Source organism: Carassius auratus, unplaced genomic scaffold (assembly GCF_003368295.1).
Source record: "Carassius auratus strain Wakin unplaced genomic scaffold, ASM336829v1 scaf_tig00009843, whole genome shotgun sequence".
Taxonomy (NCBI): domain Eukaryota; kingdom Metazoa; phylum Chordata; class Actinopteri; order Cypriniformes; family Cyprinidae; genus Carassius; species Carassius auratus.
The window spans coordinates 1-20,164 of record NW_020524078.1 but is presented as its reverse complement, the minus strand read 5'-3'; the positions used below and the strand labels follow the sequence as shown (position 1 = coordinate 20,164).

General features: G+C 36.5%; 1 pseudogene; it reads left to right on the top strand.

The window, feature by feature from the left end:
- LOC113072667 (tubby protein homolog) overlaps window positions 1–19,724 on the top strand; it is a 35,702-nt pseudogene extending 15,978 nt beyond the window's left edge.
- The last annotated feature ends 440 nt before the right edge of the window (window positions 19,725–20,164 follow it).

The following is a 20,164-nucleotide window of genomic DNA, read 5'->3' as shown; positions in this document are numbered from 1 at the left end:
GGAGTGACACGGGGGGCGCCGCTCTCCTGCGCGGGGCTCGACGCGCCGGCCTCGAAGAACTCTCAGCACGGGGCGGAGCTGGCGTAGAGGACGCAGGGGGGCGCCCACGGCGACGAGCAGGCTGAGGCGCTACCCGCGACGGAACGGTGGCAGCCGGAGAGACACGTCGGGGCAGGATGTGCTGGATTGCCTCAGTCTGCTTCTGTACCGCCGAGAACTGCTGGGCAAAGTCCTCGACAGTGTCGCCGAACAGGCCTGCCTGGGAGATGGGGGCGTCGAGAAAGCGCGCTTTGTCCATGTCCCTCATCTCAGCCAGGTTCAGCCAGAGATGCCGCTCCTGGACCACCAGCGTGGACATCGCCTTCCCGAGGGACCGCGCCGTGACCTTCGTTGCCCGTAAGGCGAAGTCGGTCGCCGTGCGCAGCTCCTGCATCAACCCCGGGTCGGTACCACCCTCGTGCATGGTTTTGAGTGCCTTGGCTTGGTGTACCTGCAGGATAGCCATGGCATGCAGGGCAGAGGCAGCTTGGCCCGCAGCACTGTAAGCCTTGGCAGCGAGTGCGGCCGTCAGCTTACAGGCCTTGGACGGGAGGCGCGGACGATTCCTCCAAGTGGCGGCGTTTTGTGGGCACAAGTGCACCGCAACCGCCCTCTCCACCTGGGGAACCTCTACGTACCCCCTGGCTGCCCCGCCATCGAGGGTGGTGAGGATGGAAGAGGGAGAAGAGCGGCTTCTGGCCGTGAAAGGGGCCGTCCACGACTTCGTCACCTCTTCATGCACCTCCGGGAAGAAAGGCACCGGAGCAGAACGAGGTTGTGAGCCGCGTCCCGCGCCGAGAAACCAATCATCCAGCCGTGAGGGCTCGGGACTGGGCGGTGAAGTCACCTCCAGTCCGATACTCACGGCTGCCCGGGCAAGCATGGCCGACAACTCCAAGTCCGATTCGGCAGTGGCGACAACACCCGAGGGGGGCAGCCCCGCCGAACCTTCATCCTCAGAGGTCGATAACCCATCCCCCGATGCAGCAATCGACATCTGGTCCTCGGGCGGCGCACCGAAAGACACGCTGGGACCGCTGTGAGACGGCCCAGCAGAATCAATCGGCAGCTGCACGGGACAGTCGCTGCGTGAGGAGTGAGAGGTCCGTGGGGCGTGGCCCGGCGGAGAAGCTCTCACTGTGATCCTCAGATCTCCCAGAGCGCCAGCCGGCGGCCCTCTGCTCGAGCCAGAGAGACCGGGACGGGTGGCGACAGAGGGGTCTGCTGCACTCCCCTTGAGGAGTGAGAGACGCGATCGCAGCGCTGCCATGTTCATACGCCCACAGTAGAAGCATGAATCATCCACGAGCGCAGCCTCAGCGTGTTGGACGCCCAGACACTGCAGACAACGCTCGTGACCGTCAACCGAAGACAGGAAACGACCGCATCCAGAAGGACACGGACGAAACGGCATCTTGAAAAAGACGCGAATCGTCCGTGATTTGCTCTTTTAGAACTGTCTCTTTTAGCCGAAGCGCCCAGGGGAATCGCCGACTCGCAGGGACACCGCTGTAATGCGCCGTCACACCGACCAGGAACAGTTAGAACAAAACAAAGATGATGGCTTTGTAGAGGTTTCTTCATCCACTACTCGGCTCCGAAGCAAAAATCTAATGAGTGGATGCACCTGTCGCCCTATTTATACCCGCTGGCACGGGGAGTGGCTCAGGTGTGTTAATCCACTTGCCAATTTCATTGGCGTTTTCTCTTAAAATCAGAGATGATTGGCCTCCCAAGTGATACCCCATTTGTCGGTCGACATAACTCGTAGTGACCGACAGATAGGGAACTGTCTTTACTGTCATCTTTGATCAATTTAATGGTAGTGTTTGTGGTGTAATTTTTTATGTTTTATTATGACTTACATGAGGAATAATAGAGAATAGCAAATTTAATTACACAAGCATTCAGTATATTTTTATTATTAAGATTTCTTTAGCTTATCAGTTGTTTAGGATTTCAGAAAATTCTGCAGATGCTTTTCACATTGTTGCACAGCAGTATCCTTCTGCGATTTAAGTTTTTGATATTGATAGAAATATATTATTTATATATAGAGATTGCAAAGGAATGCATCCCTGAGTGCATCTTATCCTCATCTCTAGCTCTATTTTTTTTTCCAAATATTCTCTTCAGAAGATGTAAATAAACTTTGGCAGAAGTACAGAAACTTTGCCATGTACAATGAATAATGTTCACTAATAAAAATACTTGCTGTAATACTGCAGTAATTTTGGGCAGCATTTTGTTATGCCTTGGGCCTTTTTTGCCTTTTTTTTCGCCAGGCAAGATGGGATTTAAACTGCAACTGCTAGAGGCAGTTCTCTCAGAAATAAATATGTTTGGTGCCAGTTACTTGTTGTTCCCACATTTCATTTTAGCATTTCTTTCATGTCAGACATATATGTACATATAATATGGGTATAACGCCTTACACAGTAACTGTGTATTGCAGCATTACTGGTAATTCAGTTATGTAATGCATTACATTTTAAATTTGTGTAATTTGATTACAGTTAATAAAGTCAATATAATTACATTACTTGCGTTACAAATGTAGTGTTAAGGGAAAAATATTATGCCTTATATATTATGCCTTTTAAAATCACGTTTTGTGCGGGGTCGATGGTGGTGCCGACGCGATCACTTGCATTTTTCCTGATAACAGAGAAAAGAACTTAAAATGCTCTGCCATTTGTTATCATACATACAAGTGTTATACATAATTTGAATCTGGGAAGGGTCTTCTTTTATTTGTGTACACTCACAATATCAACAAAACGTTGTGCTTTTGTAAAATAAAGAAAACAAACAGGGTGCACTTTCGTAAACGAATAAACAAGAACCATTTTTAGCATTCAAATATGCTATTTATTTTCATCAATTTTGGTTTGAAATGTTATCAGAATATTTTTCAGTGTTTTATATATCTTTAACGCTCTCACAGTTAATCCAGCATACACATATACCCTACACTCAGCAAGCAATGTTGTATATAAAACACTGTATAGGCACATTTAAAGATATATTTTTCATTGTTAGGCAGGTTTATACTAAGAACTTTAAGTTTTAGAAATGGTGTAATTTAAATTAGTCAAGTTGCTGTTTTCGTACCTTGTAATATTCTTCAGTCAGTGTTAAATTACTCGAACTACAATTTTATTTATTTTGTAAGTTTTATACATTTTCAGAGTAGCTTAAAAGTAAAGTCATTAGTAATCTGATTACTTTTTACATGCAGTAATCAGTAGGGGTGTGCCGGTTTCAGAATTGGTGATGACGGTTATGACGTGAGTCAAATGTGACGGTTCATAACATAACCGTTGGGGGGGGGGGTAGTGGATCTGCCGTAGAGTCAATTGGTTGTTCTTGGACATAGCGGGTTAACTCCGTATCAGCGCCACTCTGATCGGTAAAGGTACAGAGATTTCAGACCTCCGTTTATTAAGGAGATATGTCACAAAACTCATCATCCGCGCCAACGTTTTTTGAGCAAATTTCAAAGCCGCACCCGCCCGCCATCCACTGATTGTTTTGCGATGCAATGCTTTGCTGATGCGAGCCGCAAAAAAAGCCATTGTCTGTTCTAGAAAGGATGCAGCAAAGATATTTAATGCTAATGTATGAGGCATAGGCCTACGCTGAGTTTCATTTACGATGAGATGCGCTCTAGTTCACAGTGCAGTGCAAGTGAACGCGGCGCGCTGGTGCTTCCATGTCATTGTCTGCTATATTTGCTTTTTATTTATTAAAATACATGCAATTGGTTGATGAAACATTTATTAAAATTAAGATAAAATTTGTACAAAACGAAATTCGTTTTTAAGAAAGGTTTTCTACAAAGCAAAATTTTATGAAGTGGTAAATATCATGTCTGACGATTTACAAAACTTCATTAAGTGGTAAAAACCATGTCTCCCAATATATTGCGCATCTTATGATCCTATCTAAAAAATGAAAATAATTTTTGATAAAAAATGTTTGTAAAAAATATTTTAATGACACGGTTTTGGCGGTTATAGAGTTCTAATGACGGTGTTCAACTATAACCGCAGGTCTCACAGTTATATACTAACCGTCACACCCCTAGTAATCAGTAATGTAATCAAATTACAGTTTTCAAGTAGTAATCAGTAAATTGTAATCTATTACTTTTTTGAGTAACTTACCCAACACATCTAATATAATGTAGTGTTTGGCTGTATACCGACTGCACACTAAATATCACATGTGTCTGTTGATGTGTGTTTGTAGCGAGCTTTATTGGAACAGAAGCAGAAAAAGAAACGTCAAGAGCCCCTGATGGTGCAGTCTAATCTGGACGGGCGCTCTCGAGTGCGCAGGACTCGGCAGTCGGAAGAACAGGCTCCCCTTGTGGAGAGCTACCTCAGCGGCAACAGCAGCACCATCTATCATGGTACAGTTCAAAGCCACATATCAAAAATACATAAATAAATACTCTCTCTATTTCAAATAAACATAATGCCACAGAGACTCTAGGGTCACGTTCACTCTTGAGGGCATGAGACGTTATTCCAAGCTGTCATTACGCTGACATGCTAATATCGACCCAAGCTGCTCAAACAGAGTGGCTCACAAAGGCAGATGATTGAAAATGGAAATGCTTGTTTGCTTATTATTCGGCAAACAATGCTGCCATTCTTCATACTGCCAGCAGTACTGGCTTGAGTTACTCTATTGATCTCTGTCCCAGACTGCTCAGTGCTAGATAAACTCTTCCTACAATGTCAATGCAGACCTCAGTCATCTATGTTAAAACATTTTCTAGTGTCAGGGGTCTTTCCTTTGAACTTTGAGAAGCCTTTTCTTCATTTTGGCTGACTTGTGAGCAAACATTGTGAGCCATTCATGCTGCATTATTATGCCAGGTTTCTGTTTGCCATTATGGCTACCTTATTTGTATTATATATCTGGTTTGATTAAAGTCCTAGTTGGAACCAGTCTCATTTTAGTATTATTTATATAATACTATTGTAGTGTGTAATATTTTGAATTAGCTTATAATTCTAATATATATATATATATTAATTAGTTTTATTTTGACTTTTGTCATTTTTATGATAATTTAAACTTTTGTTTTATTTCAGTTAGTTGTCAAGGATTTTTATTTCAGCTTTATTTTAATCAGGGCTTGAAAACGAAAAGAAAATTAAATCGGTTCACTCCGAGCAGAATCGATATTTTAATGTTTCTGTTCCTGCGTTCCTCTGAATTATTACCGTTCCGAAGCCGGTTCGGATGGAAAAAATACCGGTTAATAATGTTATTTTAAAAAAATAATATTATGTGTCTATAATTTGCCTAATAATAATGTAACGTGCTTCGTTTCTATATGCAGGGTTTACAGTTTTTACCGCGCTAGCTCGTTGGCTTTGTTGGAAGGAGGACACCGACAGGGAGTTTGGCAGATCATAACACTTGATTCATTAAACAAGAGGTGAACATTAGGAATTAGCCACATCTGATTATACAGTGTGCGTCATTGTCTCTCTCTCTACCTCTCATTACTGCGTGCAGACTTTTATCTCCCGCGTTCTGTTCTCGCGATATTACCTTTATATCTTATTTAAAGTTATAGAACATTAATTTTAACCTTAAATTTCACATTTCAAGGATGAAAGCGAAAAAAAAAAATTAAGTTGTGGCATTGCATTTTATTAGCCCTATTACTTTACGAAATAATGAATAAAAAATGTTTCCATGTTCCCGACACATCTGGATTCTAAAATATTATTTATTATATAGTGTTTGTACTTTTATCTACATAAAACGTCATCCTTCAAATCGGCTGTATCAGCACAGAGGTGCTGTCACTCTGAACGCAACATGTACAACGGAGCAGTCTAACTTTTTATTTGTTTCTTTAACTCTATTTTATTTTGTTAATGTACAGGCTTTAATAAAGCAAAATGATGTTGTGTCAGGACGATGGTCATACCAAATCCGATTGGTTATAGAAGCAAGACATTATTCAAAGCTGTCAGCTTTTGCAAAATAATTAAAACTGTAATGCTTTTGCAAAATAAAGAAAACGTCTCTCTGCAGTTTCATTTTCCTTTCCGAAAACTTTGGAACGTGTCACAATGAACCGTAATCTAGCACACTTTTTCTTTTGTTTCGTTAATCTGTCAATATGATTTAAGTGAAATATATTTAGTGTATATGCCTATATTCCTTTTTATGTAAGCCTATATGGGTTCGTTTTTCAGTATTCTCCATTCACAGAAGGCTGCAGGTGTGTGATCTGTTGAATTTATCTCACTTATCCTCAGATAAACTCTAAGAGCTGAGCGGACATTACACTCCCTAGCTTAGCGTCACATTTGCATATGCTGTACTGCTGGAATTATTATTTCTTCAACAGCAAATTTCAAATATTAAATGGAACGATAAAATAACGTTATTAACCGGTTCATGGCCATTTCAAATTTTCGATTCTGTTCGGAACTATAAAATTTGATTTTGTTTCTGGTTCTGGTTCTGTTCCTGTCAAAATTTTGTTTGTTTCCGGTTTTCATCTTCATTCCTTGAACCGTTTCAGAGCCCTGATTTGAATTACTGGATACTATTTTTAATAGTTTTTTGTTTAAGTTAACATTAACAGCACTACTGTGCATACTGTAAGCAGTCTTTGAATGCTTATTATGACATGCAGATGAATTTGATTACATTCTGACTGTGTCAGAAATTGTGTGACCGATCCTACGACCTCAGTCTAATGAAGAATCAGCAGAGTTTTTTTTTTTCTTTTACAAGGTGAGGGACATGTTAAATTTTTATTTTTTCAGTGTTCATGATGCCACACATTTTGTCAATAGAGTTTAACTGGTATTGAAACCAGAACATTCCTGTAAATCATCATTCAGTTGATGATTTGATTTGACAGCTGATGATTTGACACCTGTACTGTGGGACTGTTAGTGCATACTGTATTGTATATTGTATACAGTATTATGAATAATTTACAGTGTTTCCCTCAGTGTTGTGCTGTCTCATCAAAGAGTCTTTGGCACTCATCCAGCATGAGCTTCAGTGAATTGTAACTGTATGAATATGCTGTGCATATTATTTTCTTCTTTGTACATTTGTGTTTGTCAGCCCTATTGGATGATATGAAGTGGCATGTACTGTATACCTCATAAGATGCATTTTCACAGAATATTTTGCTGCACAACGGGCCATACAGTAAATGCATTTACACAAAAATCTGAATTGCAGAAGCAATGTTATTGCATAAAAAATTAAATTATAAATAAAAAATCAGAAATTAAAATGCCATAATTTTGTCCTATCCAGTTGCATGAAAGCTCAGTTACAGGCCTTTCTGTAATTACCAGGTTTGGTCTGATAATTATCAATTATTTGTGTGAATGAGACACAGTGCATAGGAAATGCAAACAGACCTTAACTTTTATAATATAATTTCAAATTTAATGATTTAAAGAACTTTCTCACACTTTATAGCTATAATCTTGGACAAAATGACACCTTCCTTCAGTGTTTGCTTTAACAATACTTTACATGATTGTGGTTTAATTGTGGATTTTATTTCACTTATTAAGCTTGAGTAATTATTAGGCCCTATAATTTAAGTAATTGACTACAACAACGTTTAAGGGTTTCATTGCACATTTATGCAGAAATTGAGGCATATACAGAGTCTGAACAGAGAAGCTTTTAATCACCTGTGAACTGATGCCTTCAGTCTCCCAAAGCAAGTAACAAAACGTAACTTCATTGTTTAACACTGCGTCACTCTCTCTTTTCACAAATAGCAAGTCAGTGTCTCTGTAGTTACTTTCCATAACTAAACCATTGATCACCTTTCTCTCTTTATGCCTTTAAGTGGTAGTGGTGTACTGTAGCTATTGACAAGTTTCAAACTGACAGTAATATGCACTTTTATGAGTGAATCCTCCAAATCTGTTGCTTGCAGGAAGCACAGCAGTTCACGGCCTTGAAGGAGAGTTAAAAGAAGCAGACTGTGAGAGGGAATGAATTGTGTCTTAAAGCTTTGATGTCCTGGTTGTTCTGACAGCCACTGAGTCCCCTTAAATTAAAATTGCTTCCAGGGGTGTATGGTAGCAGTGGAATACTTTTGTTATTATTATTATTATTCATTTTTTGTGCTTGCAGCTATCTTCTGTGTGTAAGCTTTGTTTATGCTTTGTGTCTTTGCTAACTCTCTTTCTTCTCCTCATATACTTTAAACTTCTCTGGCACTATCTTCTCTGCTCCTGCTGGCTCATCCTGCACCTCCTCGTTTAGTACAAGAAGCGGAACAGGAAGAAGTTAAAGCCGTAGCAGAGGTTCAGGCTCCTCGCTCGGTTAAAAAAACCAAACCGCCTACCTCCACTCCTCAGACTGCCAGTGCCAAGAAGGAGAAAAAGGGCAAGCACAAAGGTCAGCTGAGCAGCCTGTTAACCGTCAGGCCCAGCATGTGCATGAAAAACTGTGTGTGTGTGTTTATCTGTATGCGTAAAGGACATTTGTGCCATCCAGTGATTAAGTTTGTGTCATTATCAGCATTACAAAGATTGAGGATGTTCATATTCATCACAACAACATGCAAAAAAAATGTGTTTGTTCCTTTATGAATGTACACTACTGTCCAAAAGTTCAGGATCAGTAATATTGATTTATTTATTAATTTATTTATTATTATTTAGCAAGAACATTAATTCGATCAAAAGTGGCAGTAAATACATTGTTACAAATATATATATATATCATATAAATGCTGTTCTTTTGAACTTTGTCATAAAAAATCATGGTTTCATGATTTCAACGAAAATATTAAGCAGCATTATTAATATTAATTATTATTGATTTCATGAAATGACATTGAAATGTTTCAGGAATAGATTGCATGTTAAAATATAATAAAATAGTACAAATAGATAAAAAAATTTAACAATTTTTTTAAGTAGAATTTTTACTCTATTTTTGATCAAATAGGGAAAATATTTATTTGATCCCCTGTTGATTTTGTAAGTTTGCCCTTTCTCTTACAAAGGAATTAAGGATCTGTAATTTTTATGGTAGATTTATTTTAACAGATTTATTTATAGAACAGAATATTACCCCAAAAAATCCAGGAAAAAAACATTATATGAAGGTTAGAATTTGATTTACATTTTAGTAAGTGAAATAAGTTATGTGTCCATGTGGAACACAGATTAGTCCTGCCACTTTTAAGAAGTTACTACTTATCTCAGCTCGTTAGGTGTTCAAGACATCTGTCCACACAATCTGTATCTTCCACCACCACCATGGGTAAGACCAGAGAGCTGTCAAAGGATATCAGAGACAAGATTGTAGACCTTGTATGATCTCATCTCATGGGGTAAGGATGACCATGAGAAAAGTGAGGGATCAGCCCCAAACTACATGGGAGGAGCTTGTTATTGATCCAAATCAATTTCTAACCTTTATAGGATGTGTTTTTTCTGGATTTTTATTTTTGTTGGTATTCTGTTTTCAGACGTTACAATAAATGTACCATGAAAAAACTTAATTTCGGGGCAAACTTACAAAATCAGCAGGAGATAAAATAAATATTTTCTCCACTGTAAATGCATCCTAGTTGAGAATAAGAGACTTCTTTCAAAGTATTTAAACTGTAGTGTTTTTTTTTTCTGGAGTTTTCACATTGATTTCAAAACTGCCTTGTTGCTATGCATATAAAGTATATGTGTGCATGCCATACAGGCAGCAATTTCAGTTAGCATTTTTATTATTTTTCTGCATTGTTTAATTGTTATACTACACTATGACATAGCCTTAAAGGGACAGTTCACCCTAAAATGAAAATTCTGTCATCATTTACTCACCCTCATGCCACTCCAAACCTGTATGTCTTTCTTCTGTAAAACACAAAATAAGGATTTATGGAAAATTTCTCTCTCTCTCTCTCTCTCTCTCTCTTTCTCTCTGTCTCATTCTCTTTCCCCATACAATGAAAGTCAATGGAGTCCAATGCTGTTTGGATCCAATTAAATTTTAAAATATTTATTTATTAACTTTATTTAACAAGGAAAAGACTCACTGAGATTGAAATCTCTTTTACGGGAGTGTCATGGTTAAGATAGGCAGCCAAGTTTGTGTAAACAAATAAACAACAAAGTTACAACATACAATACCTAAACTGACATAACACAGTATGTATAACCAATTAAAACAATCACACACCACTCTCTAGACTGAAGACCACTCTCTAAGTAAAAATAAATATAAAAATAAGTCTCCTTTTGGAGAATATTCCAATCTGAAGTGGTGGCATATTTAAAGGAAGTTTTACCAAGATCAGTTTTGACAAGGGTCACACAAAGATTATAATTTGATTGAGAATGTAATTAATAATTGTCAGACAAAATCTTTTGAATAAAACAGCAGGGATAAAATGGCTTAATATCAATAGATATGCATTTTCTCCAAATACTCAAAGAAGGTCTTGCAACTCTTTTGTATGGTTCACAAAAATGTGTTGGAAAATTTACAATCAGTTATAAATCTCAAAGCACCATGGCACAAAACATCCAAGGAGGCATGAAGATAAGAGGGAGCATGCTGATACACTTTATCCACACAATTGAGAACCGGTAGAAGAAAAAAAACAGACACTAATTTCAGTAACACTTTGTATAAAGCCTGTATTTATAATACATTATAATGGTGTTCTTAAGGCATTATAATGAATGCATAATGCAATATAAAAAAAATGTATATGTTGTATCATCTCATGAGTATTCATAAGAACAGTTGTAATATATTATGTTTACTTATTTGTGGTTATAGCTTTTAAGAGTATGATGATGTGTAACACAATGAACATGTTGCATCCACTTTTACAATGGATTATATTTCTCATAGTTATAATTTTTGTATTATAAGTCTTGTATCTTGACATTTTTCTTATGTTACTTAAAGCGGTCAAAGACCACTTATAAGTAGTAGTAATAATAATAATAATAATAATAATAATAACAATACTCTCAAACAGCCATAAGATCAGATATCAGATCAGATGAATGTGTAATATGACATGTTTGCTTTGAACTATTTTTATTGTAATATCGGTTTGATTATTTTGATGATACCCTTTAGACTTCTGTTGATAAGTAACTCTGCAACTACATATCAACTACCAGTCATTAGAGTATTAGTATGTCTGCTACTGTAAATGTATGCTAATACTTTATTTTGATGGTCAACAAACATATAAACTGAATTTAAGTGTCTTTGCAAGTACATCAACTTATTCTACTACACTAGATTTGACCATTCGAGCATACTAATACTCTAATGAGAGTTAGTTGGCATGTAGTTGCATAGTTGCTTATAGTCGATTGATTAAGGGGCCATTAAAAAAAAAAATATAACCATATAAAACTTCAAATTTTTTCAGTTGTAGTATTACGCTCACATCAATTAATTAACATTAGCTCCACAGGAAACACTCAAATAACACTCAACATCTAACCACTCACAAGGTGTAGTAAGATACTGCCCAGATCTTAAATGTCAAGATTGATACAGCCCATTATACTATAAATTAAGTAGATTTAATATGGTGTTTATTGTGTGTTATAAATAATCATACTCTTAAACTTAAAACCACAAATAAGTGATTGTTTTTATGATATATTATACTTTTTTCTTTTTTTATAATGCATTATAATGCCTTAAGAATACCCTTATAATGTATTATAAATACAGGCTTCTTAGAAAGTGTTACCCTAAATTCTTCCTCCCACAGAATGAAACGCACAACTTAATGTAATGTGTTATCAATAATAATACCCAGGTATTTTTACTCTGACATCGAAGTAACTTGGCTCCCCTGAGAAGTCCGAAGAACAATAGAGTTTTCTTGGGAAGTTTTAGAATTTGAAAATAACATGCATTTTGATTTTCCAACATTTAAAACTAGCTTCAAATCACAAAACCTGTGTTGGATAATATCAAAAGCAGACTGTAAAAAAGCAATAAAAAAGATTGCTGCTTAGAAGTGGGTGAACAATAGATGATAGTATCATCTGCATAAAAATCGAACCTTGCATTATCAATATTAAAATTAAGGCAGATTACTGAATAATAACAGCCCCAACACAGATCCTTGTGGGACTCCCTTAACAACCTCCAGAGGATCTGACTAAACACCTTCCATCTGTACACATTGGGTTCTACATCGGGAGCTTAGATGAGGGTCTATAGTTATCCATTAAAGAAGCACCAAACCCCTTTGACAGGGGAACTACAAATGCAGATTCCCAGATCTTAGGGATTGTATTAGTTAATAAAAAATTAAACTGATTTGTCAGCGATAGATAAATAAAATCAGCCGCTAATTTTAAAAACAACGGAGAAATATGATCTGGACCTGGCTATTTATTCACATATAATTATTTTAAAGCAGAACAAAGATTGGAGATAGTAATTTGTTGAAAATCTAACTCTCTTGTCCATTTATTATGTTCAGCTTTAAAAATTCTGTTCAAATTTCTATAATTATTTGCTTGAAAAAAACAACAACAACCCTGATGCAATAAAATGACAATGCAATAAAAAGCATTTGCTTTTTATCTAAAGGTTTTGTAGAATCTGTCATTATATAAGGGGGAAGCTCTGTGATTGTTTTGTTACCAGTTTGAAACTTATTATTCCTCCATGTGTGTTCTTTTGTGTTCATCAGAAGAAAAAAAAAGTCATACAGGTTTAAAACATAGTTAATTTGCTTGCAAATTGGATAAAAGTAAACCAATAAAAAGCACATAATTCCAGTCAAACATCAGCTATTGTAATCTGCCATCTCTCATGTGGTGTGTTTGTTTTAACTTCCACAGCTACAAACAATCTTATCATGTCTTCCTGTTCCCTGTACTGTTTTTGCATTTAATTTCCCCTCATCTAAATCCATTTCCCTTTGAAAGTGTGTTGAGGGTTTTCACTGCTTTCTCTGTCAATGACAGCGTGGCACGGCATTAATGATCGCACCCCTGGAGAGGAACCAAACTGCTGTTGTACTGCCAATAGTTTTTCAAGAAAAAAACAAAATCCCTTCTAATACTCCTTATAAGAGCAGTCACTGTCTGCCTGCCAAGAGCAGTTCTGAGATGACCTACTGCGGCCTTCATCAATACAAGACAAAAACTTTCATGAAATAGACAAATAGGAGCAGGGGCTCAATCCATCAAGTGGTGATGCTTTTAGCTCAACTTCAGCACCAGTATGACACACAAGGGAGCATTTGGATTTCTTGGGGGCGAAAACATTTATTTTTTGCCTTCATATGCTGAAGGTGTTGCTTTACATTACAATAATAAAGTGCTGCAGGGATGGTATGCTTTCAAAGACCAACCCAGAAACCTGGAATTAGCCATTGACAAAAAGCCAATAGGATTTTCCATTTCCTTTTGATCACTGCGTAAAATAATCTATGACCGACAAAAGTTTATAGTTCTTAAATATTTTGTTTATCAAGATAATCTCTACAAATGAACACAACTTTTATGAATTTTGAATATAAATACAATCACCAAAAGTCAATAATCAGCAGCATATTTATTTAAAATCTACAAGTTTGATTTAGAATGGCTCGCGAGACTTTGAATATACTGTAAACACAACGAGTCTGTGCATTTAAAAGCAAACTAGTTATTATTCGATTTTATAAGTAAGTAGTTCTAAGTAAGATCTAAGCAAGTAGTTTTCCTGTTCTGGGTGATCACATTAATGTCTCCACCAACCTCTTTAGTCCCAATTATCCACTTGTTTGCAACCACCTTTCTCAAGACAAAAAATCACTGGTGGTGTTATCTTGAATAAAATGTGCAAAGCAAGTGTTAGCCTCAGACATTATTCCAGGCATTTAACTAAAAACCCATGTATTAACTTCAGGACAATGGAACTGGAAGTTCAAAGAATAACATTTATTTCTGGGTTCTAAGACTTATTCTTTCAGCACTCTATTTTGTGAGAAGAGAACCTACTGTAAGCACTTCCTGTAAACATAACATGTTTGGTAGTTTTAACTTTACCAATCTAGGTTTGAAGACCGCTTTCTTTAGTTTTACAAAGTAGGTTTGATGTACACAACATTTATCTGGAAACGGGTATGGATGTGGTTAGAAAGAAGAAAAAGACTGCAAAAAACTGAAACTAATTGAGCCAGATATGCTTTAAAAATAATAATAATAAAAAGTTCTGCTTGTCTGAACAGAGCTACAGTATTTAGTCACCTGTTGCTCTTTTATTATGGTGCTTCTGAGACTGTGATAGCAGAACATCATCTCCCCCACAATCGTGTAGCAGCCCTTGACACAGGTCATGGTGCTTTATCTGCAGAATAACCTGCACAAACAGATCTGTGACTCACAAATGATGATTTCAAATCATAGATTTGTTTCTCAACCCAAAGCTGTGAAAGAATAAGCTGATGCAAGAATCTTGTTCATTTTATTCTTGATTAATCAATATTCTCTGTCTCTCTGGCTTTTTCTCTGATGATTACTTACCTTGTTAGGGAGCCCCAGCATCTAAATGCAGTACTGATTATTCTGCAATCACAAGCACTAATGCCTCTCAGCCATCTAGTCAGAGCTAATTCTCTGACATTGTACAGGAGACGAATCCCTGGAGGGGGAAAAGAAGGGTCTCAGTAGCTATAATGACTTAATATGGCCTGGTTGGATGCATGGATAGATGGTAGCTATAATCTGGACGGTTGCATGTAGCTGTGCTTGACTGGGACAACATGTTCTTTCACTAATAGTGACTATTGGGTGAAATATAGAATCCAGGCTGACATAAGAGCATCTGATAAAAAGACAATTCTTGAAACCCCAAGGGCACTTAAAAGCATCAGCACATGAAAAGCTAATTGAGAAGGTTATATATTGCATACACTACCAGCCAAAAGTTTCGAATAATTAAGATTTTTTTGTGTGTTTTTAAAATAAGTATCTTACGCTTACCTTTGATCAAAATACATAATAATATTGTTATATTGTAATGGTAATATTAATAATTTATATCAATAGCAATAATTGTAAATATTTTTACAATTAAAAATATTCAATTTGAGTCATCAACAGCCATTACTCTACTCTTTAGTGTCACATGATACTTTAAAATTCCTTCTAATATGTTGATTTCTTAAAAAAAGGAAAATAAATAAATACTTTTATTCCGATTAAATAAATCAAAATTGAAAGTAAAGACCAAAGATTTATATTTCAAATTAATGCTCTTCTTTTAATCGTGCTATTCATTAAAGAATCCTTAAAAAATTATATTTAATATTTTCCACGAAAATATTAAGCAGCTAAAGCTGTTTTAACTTAGCAAAACAAAATCTGCATATTAGAATGTTTTCTGAAGGACTCACGTGACACTGAAGACTGGACTAATGATTTGTCATCACAGGAATAAATTAATTTTAAAATATTTACACAATATTACTGTTTTTACTGTATTTTTTTTTATCAAATAATTGCAGCCTTGATGAGCATAAGAAACTTTTAAAAAGTATTTAAAAAAAATCTAAATAATCCGGTAGTGTTTGTGTGAAAAAGGTCCATCAATTAGACTCTAATACTGCAGAGGAAGTCATTCACGCATTATGATTTAAATGTCTGTCTCCATATTTCCATGTATACCATCATTTATGTGATACCAAAGAGTGGATAGAGGTTGGTTGATATGGTGGAGTTAACAGTGTTACTGTGTTGTGGTGGTACCACAGGAATTGATGGGCCCGCTGCCTTCCAGGATGAGGGTCAGGAGCTGGGCAACCAGATTCAGATCCTGACAGTGGGCCACTCACCTGCCCTGGAGAGTGAGGCAGAGGGCCAGGGTGAGGCAGTGGGCAACACACAGTCACAGGGCAAACAGGACCTACGGGTCACCATGCTGAAGAAAGGTACACCAGCGATAGTCCTCAGGGTAACGCAAACGAGAGCGGAGAGAGAGACAGATGGAGAGAATGCTGCCATCTTGAGACATGATTTGTAGATTGTTCTTCAGTATCACCGATCGCCTAACATGCAACACAACGTCATGTTCCTATAATAACATCATCTGGTGACAAACACTTTGAGATCTTACATGCTATATAGCACTTAGATTCAGTGTCTGCCTCTCTCTCCTCCTTCTGTGACATATTTGGATTAAATCATGTCTTTACTGTCTGCATGACTTATTAGAATCGGTATGATTGGATCTGGACTATGGACAATAATTTTGTCTTAATATAATTTTCTATTTTCTGCTAATTTATAGAACTGACTAGGAGTGGTGGTTTTTTTATCCTAAATGTAATCCGTTGGTTTTGTGTCTAATGCTCTTTTGGCATCAGAGTGCAGTTATTTGCACTGCATAATGCCTCCATGTTTGCTTAATGCCTGCTGCTGTTCTCTCCACATGTTCTGCTTTTGACACACTATTTAATTAACTCCTCAATATTTTTTCTTGTTCAAAGGAATCTCCAGTAGCATGAACTTTGATGAAGAAGAGGATGAAGATGATTTGGTCAGCTCAAGTTCATCTCAGCTCAACAGCAACACAAGACCTGGATCTGCCACCAGCAAAAAGTCCAGCAAGGTAGACTGTTAATAATGGTTACCATAATTACCTTTTCATAACTAAGAGGAGACTGAAGATAAATATTTAATATCCGATTCAAAACTTTGGTGTCATACATTTTTGTTTTGTTTGAAGAAATGCCTTTTTTATTATTATTCAGCAAGGATGCATTAAATTTATCAAAAGTGACAGTAAAGACATTATCTATTACACTGATTATAAGAAATGTTGAAATTTCTTGTGCTTCAAAGCATTGAATACTGGAGTAATGGCTGCTGAAAAATCTGTTTTACCATAACAGGAATAAATTACATTTAAAATGCATTAAAATAGAAAACAATTATATTTAATTGTAATGAGTTTTCACAATTTTATTGTTTTGGTCAAATAAATAAAAACTCTTGATCTTTTGAATATAGTGTATTTTGTCGTTTGTTTGGGGGGGGGGAGGTGTGTGTGTGTGGTTTTTGGCACTTCAAAGTATGCATTATATAAAATAGTAGAAAATAGTAAAAAAAAATTGAACTTAAGCTAAAATTAAGAAGGTGGAAGTCAGAAAAACGTTTCATTGTTCCTCCCACATTAGACTTTTTTTTAAAGAAGATAATCTTTTAAAATGCTTTAAAATTATATTGTTATATACATATGACTTTGAATAGCCTGTACAGATATGATTCAATATGGATTCAAAGGATTATTTTAAGCATCATAATGTATGAAAATGCGTTAGTATGGTACTATATACAAGTTATGAGATCCTTAATGCTGTCATGCTTAATATATAAAACTCTTTTTACAGTATGTAGAGGGTCACTCGTTCTGTCACTAAGTACACCAACGGGACCTTGGCCTGCAAAAAGTAAAGATCTGTGGATTAGATGCAGTCAGTTACCAAATAAGATTCTGACTTGACACCCACAGTATATAATGCATTGCTGACCAAATTTATATCATTTTTGTTGATTCCCAACTGCACTTTTGCATAGTGAAGGTCATTCCTTGTCCTTTGCTGTCTAAAACTGAAGCTTGCCTGCTATTTTGAGCAGTATATGTGCGTTAGCTCCAAATGTGAACTCATCTGTGTCCAGTTATATTACATGTACAATGCTGACACAAGCAGTCTGTGGATTGTCATGCTAGGATGTATTCTCTTGTGTCTATCTTGGCACAAGCCCTGCAATGCTGAAAACAGAGGGTCAGAGTCCCGTTGTTTCCTATGGCAACGGAGAAATGATTACTTTCTTAAAATAACTTGATGGAAACCATGCCTGTATGAAACCCCTGCTCTTACCACTGTTTCACTGGTGATCACAATGTACAGTGTTTTGTAGAAAATAAAAATCTATTACTAAGAAAACTGTATTAGTAGATAAGTCAAATTGGGAGAATTCCTGTAGTGTTATGCATTGTGACTGTAATATATTCTGAAGAAAAAAAATTCAAGTTTATTTTTATGCTTTTATTATTTGAGAGACTACATGGAGATTTTTTAAATTGTATTTATTTGTCACACTGCAAAAAAAAAAAACATTAAACTAAAATCTGTAAACTTTAAAGAAATGGTCCTTATCTCATATTATTCACTTGTGCATATCACATGCATATTTACCTATATATATATATATATATATATATACTATATATATATATATATATATATATATATATATATATATATATATTTATTTTTTTTTTCCCTCTTGTTATTTGTCTGTTATCCGAGCTCTTCCAGTAAACTAATTTCATGGGAGTCTAAATTCGGATGTTATTCATTTGGTTGTGTAGTTGCTCATCCATGTCTCTTGGGCCTGAACCTAATAACGTCACTGGGTTGCTTTGTTGCTCTTTAACATTTCCATTTTAATCCAGCTGCTTACATTTCAGACCACAGGGACATTTGATTAATATACACTGGGGTCCAAATGTCAAGCAATGAGTGCACTAGTGAAAATGCTTATATAATGTAATCTGTGCAATTAAGTTCAACTCACACTTTTATGTGAACATTTTTTTTTCTTCACAATTTGTTGTTCTTGTTGCTTTCAAGGTTTAAATATAACACATATCTTATTTTTCAGTGGGTGTTCAGATTTTTATTTATTTATTATTAAATCAGCTTTTTTTCCTCATGTCTCATACTTTTTGATTTATATATATATATATATATTATATATATATATATATATATATATATATATATATATATATATATATATTTATTTATTACACTTTTTACCCTTCTCTTAACGTAAATTTATAATTGACTGGGATCAATCTGTATCTGCCTAATCAATGACAGGAGGCGACCTCAGCTTCCAGCCCATTGGCCAATGAACCATCCATCGACGTAGATGACCTGGAGGAGTTCACTCTCAGACCCGCACCTCAAGGAGTGGCTGTGAAATGCAGGATCACACGGGATAAGAAGGGCATGGACAGGGGATGTACCCCACCTACTACCTCCATCTGGAGAGAGAGGATGGCAAGAAGGTCAGACACACACCGAAACAATGATTATTTCCATGTTTTCCAAGAAGTCATCATTGTTTAGCACCAGCAATCAAGCCCAATCAGTGACACTCCATTCATCCAATTTGCCAAAGGGCTTGAAATGATTGATTCTGATGAAAGGAACCATATTTAGCCTGCAGGAGAGCTAAATGACAACTCAGCATAATATTGCTGCGCTTGTTAAATGCTTATCCTAAAATCAAAAATCATATGTTAAAAGCCATGTTTTATAGCCATCTTTTTTACCTTGTAGAATAATACATATAGCCAACTTCCCTATATGTATATGTATATCTATATGTGTTATATAGTTGGTTGTCATTTCTCAAAACAATATATGGAAACGCCGTCTCTGATTGTTTGTTTGTTTATGTCTCAATCTCTATCGGATGTTTTTGATGTCCGTTTTGTGCTGCTGTTTCGGTGTCCAATTAAATTCTGTTATACATTAGGTTTTCCTTTTAGCCGGGAGGAAGAGAAAGAAGAGCAAAACATCCAATTACCTCATCTCCATCGACCCTACTGACCTATCACGGGGCGGCGAGAGCTTTATTGGCAAACTGAAGTAGATTTAAAGAGTTTCATTGTGTCGCGTGATTCATAAGATACAGTAGAGTAACGTTAAAACTTAACTATGCTGTTTTTTTTAGAGACAAGAGACATCTGTCTCTGTCTAAACATTCAAGAGGACCTTTAATGAGTCTGTGTGAACCTATTTAAAACTGTAATTTGGGTTCATTGCTGTTGTGCAGGAGTGTCCTCGTTCATATGAGGAGAAAGCCACTGTGTGCGTTCTAATGTCTGTGAGTCTCATTACAGCTGCTTAAAAAACATACATCTTTGATTTTGTATATGTTACTATTCCATAATTTTTATTAGTACTAAAAAGAAAAAAGCTTTAATTTGTATTATTTTCTTCTTTTGATTTGGTGTGAAATGTGGCCTGAACATATTCTTGACAGTCTTTGGAGCTTCATTCCTTTGCTGTGACACGCTGAAAACTTCATTG